Source organism: Odontesthes bonariensis, chromosome 3, assembly GCF_027942865.1.
Source record: "Odontesthes bonariensis isolate fOdoBon6 chromosome 3, fOdoBon6.hap1, whole genome shotgun sequence".
In the NCBI taxonomy this organism is placed as follows: Eukaryota; Metazoa; Chordata; class Actinopteri; order Atheriniformes; family Atherinopsidae; genus Odontesthes; species Odontesthes bonariensis.
In genome coordinates, this window is record NC_134508.1 from 34,359,682 (window position 1) to 34,381,462 (window position 21,781).

General features: G+C 40.2%; 1 pseudogene; it reads left to right on the top strand.

The window, feature by feature from the left end:
* LOC142376967 (dynein axonemal heavy chain 8-like) overlaps nucleotides 1–21,781 on the top strand; it is a 56,623-nt pseudogene that overhangs the window by 10,569 nt on the left and 24,273 nt on the right.

Below are 21,781 nucleotides of genomic sequence, written 5' to 3' on the forward strand. Positions count from 1 at the left end.
CATGCTGCTTATTGCATTAAAAGTGAAAAAACACGTCGCTGAAGGTGTAAAATCAGTTGAACGACCAGTTGAACCCCATGGCTTTCGTATGCATCACGGGGAACAATGTCTGCTTTAATGTCTTTTACTAAGTTGTTTTGCAGGAGATGTGCACGTAAAATAATTTTTCCCTTATAGAATCCATCATATTGGGCACCTCAGTCTTAGTAAAAAATGGAAACGTACAGATCAAGCAACTTTGAAGCTTTTCTTGCAACCACAGGCCTCCCCTGTTATTCTTTCAGCGTGTTGCACTTCTGAAGACTGCTGGGATCACTGCTGGCATTAAAGCTGCAGTCTGCAACTCTTTTTCAAGCATAATGCCTGGAACTGTCCGGGGATTCTGAAAGTAGTACATTAAATACCCCAATACAAAAAAAAATGAGTTCTCTAGGTCCCCTATATGTCCCGCTAGGTCCCTCCAAAGCCAGCAGGTTTGTTTACAAAATTGCAGACCGGACCGGTAAAAGGTAACCAATCAGGTTTACGAGCTGGGCTCTTCTGCCTGTCAATCACCGATTGTGCACGCGCGATACAAGGTAGGCTCGTCCCCACGCTTATTTATCTGGACTATTGAACTTCATTACGGGCTAGTCTACTTACTGTGTCTTCCATGATCGCAAATGACAGGTGAGTTGATGAATGAGGAGTCGTGTAGGCGCATCTGGCGTGCACGTCTACGTGCACGAGTTCTCATGTGTTTTGAAGGGGCGGGACAGAAAGTTGAATAACTTTTTATTTTTCGGTTAAAAAATAAGCATTTCTTGCATTTTGCGACTACGGAGGTCACCGTTTTCAACTTCAAGCGTTCTGATAGATCATGTAAACTCTTAAAATGCCAAAAAGTAGGACTTTACGTATGACAACAACAAATCCTGCAGACTGCAGCTTTAATGTAAAGTTATTCAATTCAATTCAATTTTTTTCTGTGTGAGTACACCTGAGATTGATGCCGGAGAGACTGCTTTGATTGAAACATGGTGGAAGTCCGCAAGCTTTCCAGAACTATTTAACTGTGGTATTTATAGATCAGAAGAAGAATCTATCATTCCTCTGCTGGTGCTGCAGTCTCTCCAGTCTCTCAATCTCCATGCTTTTTGGTTCAACTCATCTTTAGCAGCATTTTGTCTCTTATGGGCTTAGCTCTGTCTGAATGAGGCTAACAGAAAGAAGCCACGGGCATCTCAGAGGTCAAGTAAAAGTGTTTTGCATCTTAACAGCATGGGGCTAATGTGCTGGAATTGTGCACACACGCGGCACACTTAACCTGGAAAGTAGCCAGAGTCTCTTTGTGCTGGTTTACTCAGCTGTGGAAGGCAAGGTCCGACCGAGTCAGATGACTCAATTACGGATACCCGACCAATCTCGCCTCGGGATCAGGGGGAATCGGGGAGGGGTATCTCTGTCTGAAAGGCTCTAACAAAGGCCCTGCCCTGCTTACTCTGTTCGGACAAGGCCCATCGACAATCTGCAGGGGGGATAATCCCAGCAGCACTAAAGAGTTCTCTAAGGAAATGATGCTCACTTTAGGGTTTAACAGGTTATCTCAACATTACATCTTCATGCAGGTTACGCGTATCGATGTTTCAAAAGTTGTTGTAGAACATATCTGAAGGAGGCTGACTAAAGTATGTCACTTGATTAAAGTTTTACTGGTTAAAACCCATTTTAACCAGTTTGAACTCTGACCAAAAAAATGAATGAGTCTGGCTGGCAGATCCTTCATCCACCCTGTGGGATTGAATGTAGGCCTTCTTCACCAAATAATAGGGGGCACTCATAGTTTGACCCACCCAGTTAATGTGTTTAACCCCTTAGGGCAGTACATGACTGGCTGTTTAAAAGGGCTCATGTTTAGTGAATTTTCAAGGCTCATTTAATTTTGTGTTGATAGTTTGTATGTTACTGTTTTGTCATTTAGAATTTAAGATCATTCTTAATGAGTTGATGACGATGAAAAGATGAGTGACCTCAGGAAATACAGAGAAGCAGTGGGTAGCCTAATCTATCTTAGTTCATGCACTAGACCAGATTTGAGTTGTGTCGTAAGTAAACTTTCACAATATTTCAGTGCGCCAACAGAAGAGCAGTGGACGACTGTAAAACATGTACTGAAATATCTGAAAGGCACAATTGACAAGATGCTGTGTTACAGGAAATGTGATGATGGGTTACAGTTGGTGGCTTATAGTGACTCGGATTTAGCCTGATTAACATAGACTTTCAAATCTCTTCGAGATTCTGGTCTGACCAAGACCATAACGAATACGATTCGAAATGGCCTGGTCAACCCGCCTCCCTCGGGTTGCTACTGGTTGTGGCCAGAAAAGGCTGTGCCTAAGCTTAAGTCAATTACACCACTCTTTCCTCTGACGTATGATTTAACTACCAGCGGGGCTAACTGGTAGATTAAACTCTTACCAAAGCCAGTAGGGAGCAAGGCGAAAACGTCTTTCCTGTCAAGAAATGATTCAAGGGCTGTTCTTTGCTCGATTTTTAACGAGAATCTCCCGTCGAACACTTTTCTTACAGCATCTACAGCAGTGTCAAAAGCTTGACGCTGCTCCATGTTGATATTGAATGAAGCGCTTCCGTGTACAATCCATGGGTTGAGTGGCAGTTCAATCACGTCACTACCTTGAACACGCCTCTACCCTGGGCCGTTGGCGCTGCTCAAAGTCGATTGCTTCCCGACAAAGTGGGTGGAGTTCCCATTTTTTCGGGAACTCGAATCCACCTGAATGAGCAGTTTGCCTGAGTAAGTGTAGCAGAGCCGAAGGTGTTGCGTCACTGCGAGGGCGGAGCCTGGGTAACTCGGATTGGGCAGGAGATGCAACTGACCGACGTAGTACATCTGGTTATTGTGTTAGCCTATGTAAGAATGGTCCTCTGATTTCTTGGAAGACCAAAAAGCAGCCAACTGTAGCACTGTCAACATGTGAGGCTGAGTACATGGCGTTAGCTGTCACTACACAAGAATGTTTGTACCTGTCTCAAATGCTTAAACATCTTGACTCTCATTATGATGTACCTGTAATTTATGAAGATGACCGGGGGCAATTGCATTGGCAAAGAATCCCTTTAGCCGACAGAGATGCAAACACATTGACATCAAATATCATTTTGTAAGATCTACTGTAAAAAATGGTGATGTGTTTTTGGAGTATTGCCCAACAGATCAAATGGTTGCTGACCAAATGACAAAACCAGCTACAAAAGGGAAGCTTCTTGCCTTTTCTAGGTTTCTATTTAGGTGATTGCCGAACCAAAATGTGATTTTGCTCTTTGCAATGTTTTTGTTTTTCTTGTTGTAAATGTGAGAACAAGTGGGGGTGTTGATTGATGCTTGTTGAGGGCCTTAACTATCTGAGTGTGCTCTCAATTGACAACCTTGATTGAGGCCAGGTCATGTGACTTTACTTTCTAACTCTCTCTGTTCATTTTCACCCAAACCTGTGTTGGTGCCTGTTCATTTTGGTCTTTGTCTCCAGATAGCAGTTCAGTTTGTAACACAGGGTCTGCATGTGTTCAAGCAAACTTTTATTTCTTTTACTCGCAATGTTTTTAATGTAGGAATCCTAAGACAAGGCCCCTCCTCGCCTTGTAAGGCCAACAAACATGACAAATGTTAGGAGTGACTAAAACTGGAGTGGTGTGAGGAGAGCTCTTGGCTCTTGTCATCCTGTTTTTATAACCTCAGCTTGGTCAAGTCATTTTTAACACCCAACCTTAATCACATCATTTTCAGTACCAAGAAGTTTGTAATGTGTAAAAAGGAGATGAAACAGTGGGGGAAAATGCAAGGAAAGACTGAAATTTCTCAATTTCTCAATGAGCACATTGTCCTTACATATGTGATGCAACAGTCCATATGTCACAATTACACCAAGGCTGTGACAATGCGTTGACAGTTATTTTCATGTGCTGTAGCACATAAAGAAAAAGCAGCAAAATTTGTCTGTTGACACAATAAATGGATTATATTTATTTGAAGATTTCACACCTTGTCATGATACCAAATTGCGAGTAGTGACATGAATATAGACAAATTAAACTAATAACATTCAATATAGTGTGAAACATCCATCCATCCATTTTCTATACCGCTGAATCCGTCGGTCGGGTCGCGGGGGGGCTGGAGCCTATCCCAGCGGTCAATGGGCGAGAGGCGGGGTACACCCTGGACAGGCCGCCAGTCCATCACAGTGCCACACAGAGACAAATGAGACAAACAACCATACACGCTCACACTCACTCCTAAGGACAATTTTAGAGACACCAATTAACCTAACATGCATGTTTTTGGACAGTGGGAGGAAGCCGGAGTACCCGGAGAGAACCCACGCTTACACGGGGAGAACATGCAAACTCCACACAGAAAGGCCCCAGCTGGGAGTTGAACCTGGAACCTTCTTGCTGTGAGGCAACGGTGCTAACCACCACACCTGTGCTACACCAGCTGACAGCCAGTCACCAGAGTGACTGGCTGTCAGCCCGTGACATGTCTTTCATGGATTAACAGTGTTACTGGAACGATTCTTTGTTCCTACTAATGCTGTGAGCAAAGTATCGAGGGAGCTATCAAACAGCAGATAATTAACTCAGGGGCCGACCGAGTTAGTAATAGAATGATGAATTATTCAGTATTTGTAGGCTCTCTCTCCTCATATTGCAGGCAACACAATAGTCACTGAGAGTCATACTCACTGAAAATTAGAAATTCATTTTTGTATACTGCACTGTATAAATACACTCAGCAGAATGACTCAACTATTTGAATAGATGTGCCCAAGCAAACAAGCAAGTTCTGTGTTAGGTTTTGTTAAGTTTGTCTTTGTTTTATGCTTATTTGTTTTTGTTTTCATGTTCTTCTTGTCTTCCAGAGTCAGTTCCTTGTATATCTCAGTCTTGCTTTTCTGCTCTCTGCTCCCCCCTCCTGGCCATAGATTCCAACAACAGTTACACACAACCTTTTGTGACACTGAATCAACTTAGTAAATCCTCAAGTGAATGAAACAACACACAAAGCTTTAATATGGGCTATCTTTCAATGTACACTGAGTGCAAGTGCACCATCATTTTTATCAAGACCGAAAGCTCATTAAAGATTGATTTTAGAATTATTTTTCACATCAAAATAACTTTCAGTTTGAGGTTGCTGGTTGTGTGGATGGGAATATGACCAAAAGACACGAGGCTGTGTGCCCTTGAACAGCCTTAAGAGTATGAAGGCTCTGGGAACGCTGCTTTGAGGGTGCTGATTCTTATGTCTATTTTGAAACAAGACTACAAAGTTGTTGTTGATTTTTCTGCAGAGCAGTTGCGCTAAACCATAGAGTCTATCCATTCAAGAATAAGGGACAGGCTATGTGGGATTTGATAATACCTCTTAAAACTTGGCCTGTCACAGGCCTGTGTAAGGAGAAGGTCAAATTGTGACGGAAGACATTTTGCCGAGTTTGGTACCTAGAAATATGTATCTCTTTGTCCTCAAAGGCTATGCACTAGTTGCCCCCCCCCCCCCGTCCAATAAATACACACACTTTACACCAGGGGTCGGCAATTAAGTTTGGACCTGGGCCAATTTTTTTCTGACAATGGTATTACGGGCCATGGCCATGTTTTTCTATTGTGGATTTACATAAATGCATTTCATTTTTTTTAATTTAAAACATTTTTTTCTTCTATACACTGTTATTAGGCTGAATGTTGCATCTCCTGGCATCTCTCATGAAACAGGCGATAAAACATGAGGTTTGAAAAATATCTTTCAAAAATCATATTTCAAAAATTCCATCTTGCGGGCCAGATATAATTGATGGCGGGCCACTAATTGCCTACCCCTGCTTTACACTGACAATGGAAGGACTTCAGCCAGAGGGTTCTTCAGGTTCACAGCCATAATGACAGATACTAGAGGTCATTCTTGTCTACAACTTTAACTTAAAACAACCCTTTATTCATTCTTTATCATCACATTTATCTATTTATTGTTTTGACTGTGACAATAAAAATTTCATCAGCTGACATTCAAATAAATGTTTTTGTCCCATTACTGTACACCACACTGCGTGTGGTAGCTCTTGACAATCAAAACAAAACTTTACTGTGAACAAAATTTGGGTAATGGCTCAGGAAAAAAAAAAATCTTGGACATATACTTGTAATTCTTAAGCAACCCATTAAAAACAGAGTGTGAGAGCTAATTATTAAAACGTTAGCTCATCCAACAGTCCTACGTCATCCACGCGCCAACGGTCGTGACATCTCAACGTTTAAAAGGAAGTTAAAAAAAACAAAACCAAAAAAACGGTTAAATAAACGTTTGGAATCAGTAGCAGTTCTCAACGGCTGGAGAAAAATATTTCCATGGTCCAATAATTCAGAAACTCAGAAACGACACAAGAAGAAAAGCTGAACATTGGAAGCTACAAATACGTCGGATGATAAAGTTTCGGTAAGAGCAGAATATCAAACTTGAAAAAGTGAATGAACAAACAACATAAACTGAGACGTAACGGTTGAGCTAACATACCTTATCAGCTAGAAAGAAAAATAATTAGCGTTTATTCATGCTCAAATTGATCAGGAACCTCACCAAAGTAAGTTTAAATAATATAGAAACACAATAAAAACATTTTTTTGTAATTACCTGCTCCTTTGAATTTGAAGGAATTACTTTTAAAAATGTTTGAAACATGGATCAGATGTTGCACATCCAGCGCTTAGGAACTGAGGAGACTGTTGATGTCACTGTATGCATTTTATTTACTGAATTACAGGAAAAAGTTGATAAATCAACAACATTAGTGGCTAATAGTGTTTTCTCAGAGGGAATAAAGGGAACCGTTGAGTATTACGGCTTAAGGGGTGATTCTCCCTTCCAGACATCGTTATGATGGACACACCCAATCCAAAAGCAAACAAGTGTGTGTCTCAGGTAAGTTTCAGTTGTTTCTTTTTAGAATTAAAGCAGCCCATTTGATTCAGCTTATTCGTTGAGATACAGCTCTAGTTACGTAGAGCAAATACACTTCTACACTATTTCCGACTCTTGTCTTCCTTCAGGCCAAACATAAGCAGGCAAGAGAAGAGAGGAAAAAGCTGCTCACCCCTGCACACAAGTACATGATTGACATCCTGGCTGACCGGCTGTCTTTGGCACCAACAGAGGTGGAGGAATTTGTTTTGGATTCTCCTTCAGTAAGTTCCTCCTCAGTGTGACTCCAAACTGGTACTAATGCTATCAAAAGCAGAAATATCTCACCAACACAAATCAGAAGTCAGGTGATCAGCTGAGGTTTTGTGGGATTGATTCATAACGCGTTATTTTTGTGGCTTTTTCTTCAGTTTGGTGTGATGCTTTCTAAACGTTTCGTTCCAAGGTTATGTTTTGTTTTTGGTTGTTTTATACTTGCATCGTAATATGATGCAATGATTAATAATGTTTTTGTGTTCTTCCTTTTTTCTTGCTGACTAGCTGCTCGCTTTTGATCATTTCTTCGCCTCGGGGGGCAGCAAAACCATTTCGTTTGTGTATCAGGAGTCCGAAGTCCCAGGAATAGGTATGAAGAAATCTGGAAAGTCTTCAATTGGAAAGACTGTCCATGCTTATTTTAATTGAAATTTTTTCCGTTTGACAGCTGTTATGCCGGGTTTTATATACTAGTATTTTTTTTGAAGTAAAATAGGAAAAACGTCCTATTTTCGAAAAACTGAAATACCGATAGATGATACAATTTTAGGGAAAGTCTTCTAATCAAATTTGATTGATTATCTTGCATGATAAAGACCCAGATATTCCACACAACATTATGAACTGGAATGTTTTTTCATCTCTTACAAAACCATTTGGATTTGATTTCAGAATGTGGGCGCGTATATCCTGGACCAAGCAAAGGGGGCAAAGCAATGAGGCTGTTTTTAGCCAATTTAGCAAAAACGTGCCTCACAGGGATCTGCTGCTCCTTCACACGGACCAGAGTGGACATTCCTGTGAACCCAGAAAACATACACGAGGTAAGGTCAAAGGTGGCGTGTCTCAGTAATTGTTAAGTATTTATTCTTGTGTTATGTGTCATATCAAAAGATGTAATCACTTTATAGAAAAGCTTTTGTTTCAGCTTATTCTTTATCACTACTCTATACAAACTTGATGATTAAAGTGTTACCCTTGCTTCTGGAAACTTTATTGAACAAGACAAAAGATAAAAATGGCACAGCTACGTCTTAGCTTAGCATCTTCCTTAAACCTCCGGGTTCCCTCCCTGAGCAGCTCACCTCATGGCAGTGTGTGTAGCAACGTATTACATCACAATAATAACATTGTTACAGCTGTCACGTCCAGTTATTGTCATACAAAGAGAATCTCTAATAAAAAAGTTAATTCACTAATAAACACTGTTTATACACAAGCCATTTAGGATGGCGAAGTGATCTTTGATAATGCACAATGTTCTTAAAGGGGAACTCCGGGGCATTTGAAGCGTGTTTCCATTGCTAGAGGTTGTCAAATAATGATAGTATGACACAGAGAGGTGCGTATCTGCGCTCCCTGTGTGGAGATTGCTCTGTCCGCACAGCATGTCATGCGAGGCTAATACGTGGTGGCTAAGGGGCAAGCGCTAACCCTTCCACGTAAAACAACAACTTGCACACTGCAGAAACGTCACACCACTTTATAACCCATCCGACAATAAAGTCACAAGCCTTACCATCAAAACCATATGCATGGTTCTCACATTACTGGCATGGGGAGGTTACAAAACAACTGTATAAACAGCATGTAACTCACCGGCTGGTTGTAGGCTCGCGCATGTGAAAGCCCAGAAGAGTCGATGGAGGATAATCCCATATACAAAACAATTATATTCTCTAGAAAAACTGCGTTCAAGTATTTAAAACATTACAACAATACATGCCCAGTAATATTGTTGTAATGTTTTAAATACTTGAACGCAGTGTCGGATGGGTTATAAAGAGGTGTGACGTTTCTGCAGTGTGCAAGTTGTTGTTTTACGTGGAAGGGTTAGCGCTTGCCCCTTAGCCACCACGTATTAGCCTCGCATGACATGCTGTGCGGACAGAGCAATCTCCACACAGGGAGCGCAGATACGCACCTCTCTGTGTCATACTAGCATTATTTGACAACCTCTAGCAATGGAAACACGCTTCAAATGCCCCGGAGTTCCCCTTTAAAGTTATTCATTTGTTGGTCTTTTTAACCTAAGGATTAAAACCAAACATATTTTACTTTACTAAGGTTATGTTAGGAGTTTAATGCATTATTAGCAGTTAGCTAATGTTATGTGCTCCACAACGTTATTTGATGACTATGTTAAACTAACGCGAGCAGTAAAACCTCCACAGACAAACACCCCACCGTACAAAAAATGGCTGTTTACTGAGGAGCCTTTGATCTACGGAAACACCGTTTACAGAGTAACGACTCACCGACATGGTGTGCTGTGTTGGCTTCAAACTTGTTTCTCGTCTTGAGCGTGGGAGGGGGCTTCTTATGTAAAAAGATGGCGGACTTTGATGTGGATGGTCTACTTGTTTTTACAAATGCATGCATCTCCTTGTGATTCTTCTTTTTTGTTGCCCTCCTCTTCTCTACCTTTTTCCTGGATAAGATCTGTGAAGCGCTGAGAATATATTAAGTCTAGTTGAGTGTATACATGCAGGATGGATTCGACTCCCAACTGCATTATCTGCGTATATTAGTCTGGCTTTGAGAAGTTTGATTTCATTCCCTTGGACTGACACGTTTACATTCATTTTTAGTCTGCTCTGGTTTTTCCTGTTGCCCAGATGTGAGGTGTGAGCTGCTGTGCGTTTTGGCCGTTGGTTTATAATCTGAACGTTTCTTTTTTCAACCTCTGTGGGGTCAATTCATATGAATTTACAGAGCTGATTGCTTGTTACTTTTTCAAATGAAGTGGTTTATGTTCTTTACGTGATTTACAGAAATCACGCTCTCTATATTTGTATACTCTGCTATCTCAACCAGATGCATTATCAGGTACCAAAGTTTGGCACAGCTGATGTAATGTCAGTCAGTAGTTCGAAGCAAGAGCACATTTTCATGAGAACCCTAACATCTCAAACCAAATCATGTTTCTCCCTCACAGTTGAAATGTTTTCTGCTTCGGATTTCATTAAGTGATGGGTTGTCTTTTCTTGATGCCTTGCAGGAAATCTTTTTCTCAATGATTGATGCCAGGGATGGCCTCCTGAAAGGAATAAGGGATTCCTACGATGCACTGCTTCCAGCCCTTACTACAGGACAGAACTGGGGAGCTGTAGACAAGTCTAGACATGGAGCAAAACTTAAAAAGAACTTCTTCTATTCCTTTAAACATTTTTTGAACTCTTTAGATGGTAAGAATGTTTCACATTTATTGCCAACTGAATGTGAATAAGTTATTGGAGGGTGGCTCTTTAGAAAGATTGTAACTTTAAGCTCCATCTCTCGGGCAAATCTTACTCAACTGATTTAAAACCATCTTATGTTGAAGTACACAATAACAAGCAATACTGTAACCAAAAGATGGTTTGTAACCAGTACTGATGATTTTGTACTTTGTCTTATTTATACTTCAGATATCCAGAGGAGCAATGAGAGCGTCGTTCATCTGAAAACAGTCACAGATATTGACTTGTCTAAACTGGCCTGTCTGGGTGATATGAAAGCTGCGGCTGCCAACTTTGACATGGTGCAACGGCTGGAAGAAATTCTGATGCAATGGTGCAAACAAATCGAGCAGGTTGGTAGATTTCAGAGATTATATTTGATCCAACAACCTTAATTTGTGCTGTTAAATGCTAAAAATGAATTTGCGATGACTGTGATGGGCACAAAGCTCATTGGTTAGAGATGGTGACATCAGGCCAAGATGGATCAGATAGTTATGGAAGATTGGGAAATATGATAGGATTGCTCAGACAGCAAAGCTTAATGGTGATGTTGGTGATGTATCCATTGTCATCAGGTCCTGATGGAGAGTGATTTGTTGAGGAAAGAGGATGATTCTGCCGGACCACTGAGTGAGTTAGAACACTGGAAACGAATGTCTTTACAGTACAACTCTATCATCGATCACATCAAAAGCCCAGAGTGTAAGGCGGTGGTGATGGTGCTCCATCTCAACCATTCCAAAATAATGAAGGTACTGACACAAGTGTTCAATGTACACAGAGTAATACCAAAGCTATTGAACATTTTCACTTTGTATCAGTTTTAGTGTATGTAGTTAAGGTTTGCTGCATGTAAAGTGAAATTAAAAACAGTCTGTGATACATAAATCATGACAAATGCCTGAAAATTGCAATGTAGAAGATATCGACGTTGGATAGCTTGCAATGATCATGGATTCAGTGTTCACTGCATGTAGGTGATCTTCACAGATGTATGAAAAAAATAGTTTTTGGAAATGATTATTTGTTAACACAGTACAGTATGTAGCCGTTCTGCATTAAGATGATGCTGAGTAGGCACTGTTTCATTTCACTGGAAAGTGTTGGTGTCACATCTGAGCCTAGTCCTGAATTATTTCATGTATTCTGATAAAATCCTATGCTAAGATCATTTGTGAATGACTAGATTTATTAAATCAATCAATGGATTCCTATTAACGCAGTCTTGTACCCGTGCAGGTGTGGCGGGATCTCGACACGAGGATAACATATCGTGTCAATGAGGCAAAAGACAATTTCAAATTCTTGTCAACACTTGAGAAAGTCTTACATCCTCTGTACAACAGTGACCCCGTATGTACATTTAACAGTTTGATTCTAATGAATAGTTTGTGTTTGGTAACACTGAATTAATATGTCCTTATTACATTGTTTTGTACTATCCAGGCAGCCATTATTTAGACAACTTATATACATTTTTTTTAACAAAGAATTAGTAAAAAGTTTGCAAGTTTGGCAAACTTAAGTGTAGAAATAGATGATAATTCATCTTCATTGATCCTCCTAAATCATGAAATGTGATTTCAGGTTTCCATGACAGAAAATGTGCCGAAGGTCATCAGTGCCATTCACATGATTTACCGTGTTTCACTATATTACAATACAAGCGAAAAGATGTCTGCGCTGCTTGTCAAAGTAAGTGAAGTGTGTTCAGTTTCTGAAATATTTAAGTTGTCACCGGAAAACGTAACTTTCATGAGAAGACGCAGTGCAAGGATCCAGCTCCCTTTGTAAAACTGTAGCCACACAACTGACCACTTTTCCAGATCACAAATCAGATGGTCACAGCATGCAGATCCTACATTACTGACGATGGCAGTTGTCTTATATGGGATCAAGATGCTGAAAAACTCATCAGAAAAATGCAGGTGACTGAAGCTGATATTACTAAACATTTGGGTTATTATTACCAAGGCTTAAGATTACACATTTTGACATCAGTAGACTGTAGCTGTCATCATGTTTCTTTTATCTTTGGCAGGTCTGTACATGCTTATATCAGGAGTATCAGACCTGTTTCCAGAAAAAAAAGGTACAAGTAATGGAAGAAACTGGGAAAACATTCCTTGAGGTTTCAGAGATGCAGATTTTTTGCAAGTTTGAGAGCTTCTGCAAGCAACTTGAAAAGGTGTTGTCTTTGTTCATTCTCTTAAATCTCCATCCCACTTCTATCATAAGGCCTTGCAATGTGACGACGAATATTGTCTTTTGTAGATCAAGAAAATAATCACAGTGTTCAAGACATTTGAATCTCTTGAAAAGTCAAACATTGAAGGCATTGAGAAATCAGCCAGACAATTCCACACTGTGTCCATGAATCTGAAAAGGAAGAAGTATGACATGTTGTCCCCGAGGACGACTGAATTTGAAACTGATTTTGTGAACTTCATGGCTCAAATGAGCCACATTGAGGTAAGTGTAATCTACAGCTTGTACCCAAATGTTGGTTCAAGCTCATTTTTTCAGGAAGCCTCAACCAGATGAAGATCTTTAGTGAAAGTTGGGAACAGGTTCATACGTGCAACATCACAGCAACACTCATTTACTCCAAACAGCCGTTGCATTCACACATGGCCACACTTAAAAGAATTACACGTTTAGGAACAGAAAGAAGGACTAGTAAGATTGTAGAATCTCTGAGGAATGAGGATCTACTGCTTGTATCGACACAGCTTGAAGCTGAAAAAAGAAAATAATATTGACGTTGTATTCTCAGAGTATCCCCACAATCTTGTCCTTTTCCACAGAGTCAGCTCCAGGCATTTATGTGTTCGTACTTCTCAAACATCATCTCATCTCAGCAAGCTCTTTGCCTGCTACAGCGGTCAGTACAATTTGCAGAATTTGGAAGTATGACATGAAGACTCTATTCTAACTGTGGCATTAAAAGGAAAAAATATAAGCAATCTATGAAATTTGTTTTGATAGTTTTCAGAAGCTGAACCTTCCCTGTCTTGCAACTCACATTTCCAACATTTTGGGTGTTATTCTTCAGCACTTTGCTTCAGAGGTGGAGTTTGTGAAAAAGGTATTCAGTTTGCTTGGGCTTAGATACCAAACAATAAACCTTATTAAACGTATTAAGCTGAAAGAAATCTTCAGATGAGTGAAACATTTTGAATTGAAAATGGAAGAAAACTGTTAATGATTTTAGTATGTTTTGTAAACTTCATTTGCAGGTCTTTGACAATCAGAAGGATGACATTCCATTATCCAGAAATATGCCACCAGTGGCTGGCAGGATTGGTTGGGTCAGACACCTCTATAAAAAGATAGAGGAGCCGATATTGTACATGAAAGTGAGACACAGTTTCTATCAGCAAAACAACTTTACAGTTATACTTCACAGTGACATTTTAACGACGATCAAATCTCCCTTCCTTTGCAGGAAAACTCGGACATCCTATGTAGTCCCGTGGGACAAGATGTGGTCAGAATGTACAATGGGACTGCAGCTATGTTGGTCGAGTTTGAGCTTCTTCAACACGAAACGTGGATGGAGAAAGTTTCCAAACTAGATCACGGTTGGTTCTCTTGTTCTGATGTCATAATTTGACACTAATGGCAGAAAACAGCCCCTGTCGATTCCATTATTGCACACTGTTAAAACGAGCTTTCTCTGTTCCGTATAACAGTCTTGAACATTACCCTGCTGGTTCGCCACCCAAATACTGGAAAATTAGTCGTCAACTTTGACCCTAAAATAACCGAAGTCATTCGGGAGGCTAAGTGTTTGTTGAAAATGGGGCATAAGGTTCCAACGCAGGCTTCGCTTCTTATCAAGATGGAAAGCAAAATAAATGCCCATCACCTCAGACTAAAGGTAAACCGGGATTTACATTTTTTTTACGGGATTGTTTAACTTAAGAGAATTTGACCTGTATGCCTTTTTATAGACCATTCTGGAAGATTTTGAATCCACTTGTGAGAGCATACCCGCAGACTTCAACAGTTTGATGGCTTCAAAAATAAAAAACGTAAGCTTTTCATACCGTGTGTACGGCAGGTGGTCCGTCTTCTTTAGTGGGAAATTGTTACTTGATGAATGTGAACCCTGCTGTAGGCAGTGGGAAGGGGTTTTGCCGATTTGAGAAATGTCTCGAGCAGACGTGTCCTGAAGAGCTTTTGATTGTAATTCTACATCCTTAAAATGTCCAGGTGGAATCTGCACTTCGACACGGTTCGGTGCTGCTGACCTGGTCTTCCCTCCTCCTGGACAAGTTCTTTCAAAATGTTGAAACTGCTCTGTCTGAGCTCCAAAATCTTGTAAAAAAGGTTTGTTGATGAATAAAAATTCTACTGATACTGAAAAGTATCAACATCAGGTTAAATGTCACATTGTTCAGATATGTTTGGGTTGGTGTGACAGCTCTCTTGGACAAAAGCCACGCTTCTAGATGCCACTTTCTTTTTCAGGTGCAGGATATTTGTAAGATACAAATTGATGATGTCCTCAAAGACATGTCTGAGACTGTTCTGATAGAGCTCCCAGAAGGCCGTGCATCTTTGCTGCAGCAGCTGGTTGACCACAATAAGGCATGACCATCTTATTTTTATTCTCCATATCCATTAAGGGAAGTTAAAGTGTTTTTCATCCATTACGTGAGTTTGAAACAATCATTACTTTGTCAAAGAGCAAAGGCTCGATGTCGTGGTTTGAGTAAACTTTTGAGTTTTCCAATGAACTCTGAATTCTGTTTCATTGAAACGCTCGTAGTGCAACTATTCCTCTTTTGTTTTTCAGAACCGTTGTAAGGAGTGGGCAAAGACACTGGATTACAAATGCAGTTATGTTAAAGGAGCTGTTATGGAGTTGGGTAATGTGTTAAGTGCTATTTATGAACCAAAAGGCACCAAGATTGTGGAGGAACCTGTTCAAGGTGTGTAGCACAAATGTAAATGACTTTTCTTTTCGTATAATTAGCATCTCAGCTTTTTTTATACATATATATATAAATTTCAGGGAGGAGTGTGACCTTCTCAAGAGAGAGCAAGAGGCTTTTAGAGGGTCCATTGAAAGATAAACAGATCAAGTTCGAAAAGGTATGATTGGATACCAACTGCAAAACATGTCTTTTCTATAAACTGTTGTGTGCCAACACAGGCATTAATGCCTCAAATAAAAAATCCTCATTTCAGGAGTTTAAGAAGCTTTATGAACTCTTCAGTACAAAGGTATTCGATGCACTTGTCAAAAGCACCAAGTTATCCCTGGAGATCCTTAAAAGGAGAATTTGTGGCACCAAGTGAGTATTTCTGGGTTTAAATAAGAAGAACAGTATCACAAAGAAAGGAAATAACCTCTGAAAGAGTAAAATCAATAAATGTGTATTTTAGCACTTACCAGAGGGCAAAGATTAAGCCGAAGGTGGTCCCACTGATTCAGTCTGAAGCCCAACTGGACAAACCCAATATGGTGAGTTATTGTTTTCTTTCTACTCATGGTTGGATGATTTTCATTCGCTACAATGGTTTATGGTCAGGGGAAATACATTATCTTTAATTCTTTGCCTGTCTTGTCAAGCACTACAATGTTGCTACTATGTCTGATATTTGTCCTCAGGTAATGATTCCCAATGTAGATGAGATCCAACAGGCCATAAATCAACTTATTGACTGTGTGTTGGAGGTTAGCAAGGGTGTTGCTTGGCAGAAGGAGTACAGTCAAGATGACACACAGAACAAAGGTTACTAACTGTCAGCATGCACATACATGACAGCAGACACCTGATAAAACAAGTCCGCAAATGGGGATCTCCCATAAATTGTCATTTGATCAGTTATAATTAGGATTATTTCATTTAAACTTTCATGTATTATATTAGTTTTAATATCATACATTTTTTAAGTTGTTAGATACGAGCATGCAGAAGTCTGTGAAGATGTTTCAAGTGCACTGACTTGTGTGTGTAAACAGGAGCGAGGGGCCTTGGCTGCAATTAGTTATTGTGACGACATTATCACGAGATCATGAGTTTATTCTACTTTTATCTGAGGATAACAAAACTACTTTCCATGGGATAACAAGGTCAATTGCTATAGTTTCCACCAGAAAATGACCGTATAAAGATGCAGCTTATCAGCAGTCAACAAGCAACCTAAATCCCCCAAAAAGCTGTTATCCTGCGTAAAATGTAACTTTTAACAATACAATGGCTGCACAAATACTGCTTTAAAAATGAAATCCCACAACAGACATTGTCAAAATAGCTTACTGTTTTCATCTGACAATCAGGTGTCTGATAAGTAAAACAATCATTTGAACAGGATTGGTTTTATTCATGAAATTGTTAAGATCAACGTTTGGTTAAAACTGTGTTTAAATTAATTTATTTTCCCTTTTTTTTTGTCCTATTTTCATCACAAAAGGCAACAATTTCTTCCAGAGTGTTTTTGAACACAGGGACATTAAAAAAGTTGTGGTCGATCTGAAAACTGCAATCAGCTCCCAGAAGGAACAAGCAAGTGACGTTTTGAAGCATTTCGATCCTTTCAGGGTGATTTGGAATGTGGACAGGAACCTCAAAGTCCAGGTTTGTTTTCCCTAGAAGACATGTTGGCTGTTTTTTCCCCTATAATGATAACGGTTTAATTGTCTTCATTTTTTTTTTTTACAGGAATTTATGGGTAGCAATCCATCCCTGATTCAGATTAAATCTGAAATCCAGTACTACGACTCAGTTGAGCAAGACATTGATGCTATCAAGCCTGAGATTGTTTTTGGGTCTACTGAACTTTCAACAGGTAAGCTGTTGTTTTTTTTTTTCTTTTTTACTTCTATGCTGCCTTGCGAAAGTATTCGGTCCCTTGAACTTTTCAACCTTTTGCCACATTTCAGGCTTCACACAAAGATAGAAAATGTATTTTTTTTGTGAAGAAAACAACAAGTGGGACACAATCGTGAAGTGGAATGAAACTAATTTCAATGTGTCAAACGTTTTTAGCAAATAAAAAACTGCACCGCCTTTAGCTGCAATTACAGCTGCAAGTTGCTTGGGGTATGTCTCTATCAGTTTTGCACATTGAGAGACTGAAATTCTTGCCCATTCTTCCTTGCAAAACAGCTCGAACTCAGTGAGGTTGGATGGAGAGCGTTTGTGAACAGCAGTCTTCAGCTCTTTCCACAGATTCTCGATTGGATTCAGGTCTGGACTTTGACTTGGCCATTCCAACACCTAGATACGTTTATTTGTGAACCATTCCATTGTAGATTTGGCTTTATGTTTTGGATCATTGTCTTGTTGGAAGATAAATCTCCGTCCCAGTCTCAGGTCTCTTGCAAACTCCAACAGGTTTTCTTCCAGAATGGTCCTGTATTTGGCCCCATCCATCTTCCCATCAATTTTGACCATCCTCCCTGTCCCTGCTGACAAAAAGCCGGCCCAAACCATGATGCTGCCACCACCATGTTTGACAGTGGGGATGGTGTGTTCAGGGTGATGAGCTGTGTTGCTTTTACGCCAAACATATCGTTTTGCATTGTGGCCAAACAGTTGGATTTTGGTTTCATCTGACCAGAGCACCTTCTTCCACATGTTTGGTGTGTCTCCCAGGTGGCTTGTGGCAAACTTTAAACAACACTTTTTATGGATATCTTTGTGAAATGGCTTTCTTCTTACCACTCTTCCATAAAGGCCAGATTTGTGCAGTGTACGTGTGATTGTTGTCCTATGGACAGACTCTCCCACCTCAGCTGTAGATCTCTGCAGTTCATCCAGAGTGATCATGGGCCTCTTGGCTGCATCTCTGATCAGTCTTCTCCTTGTTCCAGATGAAAGTTTAGAGGGACGGCCGGGTCTTGGTAGATTTGCAGTGGTCTGATACTCCTTTCATTTCAGTATGATTGCTTGCACAGTGCTCCTTGGGAAGCTTGGGAAATCTTTTTGTTAGGGATGGCTCGTTTGACACGGACGCTTCGGCGCTTGTTTCATCATCGTGAAGCAAAGTGGTTCGGCACAATGTTCCGGGGCGTGTATGAAATGGCGCTAATCACGTGATTGATGACGTCCGAAGCGCCGAATGCATTGTTTGGTGGAACCACGGTTCAGAGGTCTCTCATCGTTTGAACACTTGGGCGCGCTATTCTCTATAAAAGGAGAATGAATCCCAAACTGGTTTCCCAACCAGTTCTGTTGCCCTGTCAGAATTGAATTCAATTCATTGCTCTTTTCCATGGCTTCTGGCAAGAAACGTTTTGTGGCTTGGGATCACTTCACCTTGGTTTCTCCTAATAAGGTGATACTATTGTATAGGGGTAGGCGGTATGCACGGTATCATACCTTATGCGGTATTTTTCACCAACGGTAGAGATTTTTTTGCCATACCTTATACCGCAATAGCTCATGAGTCCTGTAGATGGCAGTAATGCAAAGTTTTGAACATCCGCTTGGATATGCCGTGCGACAGTAATCGCAAGACAAGGTAACACGAGTAATTTGTTTTACCACCTGCGGGGTAACCATGCTCCGGAATATGAAACGAGTCAAAGCCGGTGTTCTGTCGATTTCTCCTACTTGTCGAGATTTGCTACTTTGTGGTTTTGCGCATGCGCCGAGCCGATTTTCTAAGTTTCGTTTTCACGCCCATAATGTTTTGCTACCCTGCGTCTCAGCTGGTGTGTAACGGTAACATCCTCAAAATCCTGATTATTTTCTCTTTTGGAAGACATGGAAAGTAATAAAACACTCATCGTATTAACAAGCAGTTTAACATGCACAAATGGGGTGTCTGAAACATGACGCATATTTGAGCATGTTGAATAAGTGGAAGGCGCCTATGAAAGTTCCGTTATCCAAGAGGCAGCGGCTTTTCTCTCACAGAGTTTATTCGAGGAAATGTACCTTTTCTTGTTTTTTAAATATAAATATAACGTATATATTTTTTATATTTCCTGTGTTTTCTGTTTTGCACAATACATTTAATTTAATATTGCTGCAAACATCCTGATTGAAAGTGTTTATTTGGTGCTATGGTAACCACTGAGAAACTGTTCTGTTGTAATTTATATACAAAAGTACCATACCGCGATATATACCGTATACCGTCAGTGGCTCAAATTTTACCGGGGTATACATTTTAGGCCATACCGCCCACCCCTACTATTGTACAATATACTATTGTGTGATGTAAGATGTTTGCTAGTTTTTGTTTTTCAAGTGTAAATATAAGCTTTATTATTATTATGGGTATGCATGCTAATATAGTTCTCTTCTTAAAATAAGGGGGCAGCACATTTAAGAATCTAAGTTATGTAGGACAATACATTCATTTTGGACTTGTTTATTTAGCACATATCACAAACAAAGCGCTTGCGGCCATTATTACACAGCTGTGTCCCGTGTACCAAACGCCTCTCTGTCTGTGTTCTGACAGAAAGGTGTGTTAATTACGCAAAGTGTTTCTGAATTATTTAAAACAACTAAAGTGTACTATTATTCTTAGCTATGGATGATGTCTTTAACTAGACATCATGTAGATGGTGGGTTGACGCAGTCACTTAACTGATAGCTCAGTGATTAGCTTAGTGGCTTTTGCATCCAAAGGTTATGAGTTTGAATCCAGCATTTTACAAGTTTGCCCTGCGTTTATTTTCTTGATATGCAGAATTTTATTTTTGTAGTGTCAAGGAAGCAAAAGCTTGATTCTGTGTGGGTGGATATGATTGTTATGGATGTGCAACCATTTTCTATTGTGGAAGATAAAGGTTTCAAGGTACGGTGGCTAGTAGTTCTAGTAGAACTACTAGCCACTTTCAATGTAACACAAGCACTTGTCATATAAAATCACAATTTTCTTTCTTTTACGCTTTTTATTTTGTACATATTAAAGTATAACAAGGACAATGAGGCTGGTTGAAGCAGATGATACTTGCGGTGCACCACCAGATTCCACTGTTCTGTGTGGTTTCAAAGCCCCGAAACTTTGGTTCATTTCCTGGCACAATCAGATGAACTCTGTGGAAGCTTCATGAGGCTTCACCGGCCATCCCTACTTTTTGTATCCAAATCCGGCTTTAAACTTCTCCACAACAGTATCTCGGACCTGCCTGGTGTGTTCCTTGGTGTTCATGATGCTCTCTGCGCTTTGAACAGAACCCTGAGACTATCACAGAGCAGCTGCATTTCTACGGAGACTTGATTACACACAGGTGGATTCTGTTTATCATCATCAGTCATTTGGGACAACATTGGATCATTCAGAGATCCTCACTGAACTTCTGGAGAGAGGCCCCGTTTACACAATAGGAAGACGCAGATATTTTCCTGCAGTTTGGCCTCTCATTTACACCAAAACCCCGTTTTTATCACAGAAAACGATTATTTCTAAAACCTCCGGCCAAAGTGGAGATGTCTGATAACGCCGGTTATGTGTTGCCGTGTCAACTGGGAGAAACGGCGTTCTAGGTTCTTAAACGTCACATTATGCGCCAGAAAATGCTTAACGTCATGCGAGCGCCTTATGTTTACAGTTTGTTTGGCTACTGATCAGGATTATCATGGATGATGTTAAAGTTCTACTAATTTTTACGTTTGTGCAAACGATTCTGGCCTTATTGCATTTGCCACCCCAAACCTGCTCGCACAGTTCAAAATAGAGGAGCATCACTTTTCCGTGGCTCTCCTGCGTCCAGTATCCACTGACTGTCTATATTTCCCTCTTATTGCCTTCAGTTTTGTTGTGATATTTGCTCGCGTTACCTCCTCCTTCACATGAGGAAAGTCCTCGATTCTGAGGATTTTGATTGGCTTGCATGGCTTTATTCGCGCTTTTATGCGGGTTGATGTAAATGACAAGTTTTTTGAAAACGATGTTGTGTGCACGATGTTATTATTGAAAACGGAGGGGGGGAAATATTCGTTTCTCTAAATACCCGGCTATGTGTAACTGTGGCCTGAGTTTGCTGCACTGAAAGTAAAGGGGCCGAATAATATTGCACGCCCCACTTTTCAGTTATTTATTTGTTAAAAAAGTTTGACACATCCAATAAATTTCATTCCACTTCACGATTGTGTCCCACTTGTTGTTGATTCTTCACAAAAAAATAAAATGTTATATCTTTATGTTTGAAGCCTGAAATGTGGCAAAAGGTTGAAATGTTCAAGGGGGCCGAATACTTTCACAAGGCACTGTATCTACGGCCTGGTAAGGATCAGAGGATTTATCCATTATGATCTGTTAAACCTTAAAACTGAAGGAGGGTGTACAATCTTTTTCAGGGTAAATGCTGATTGGAAAACCCATGATATTGGTTGTACCGTCACAT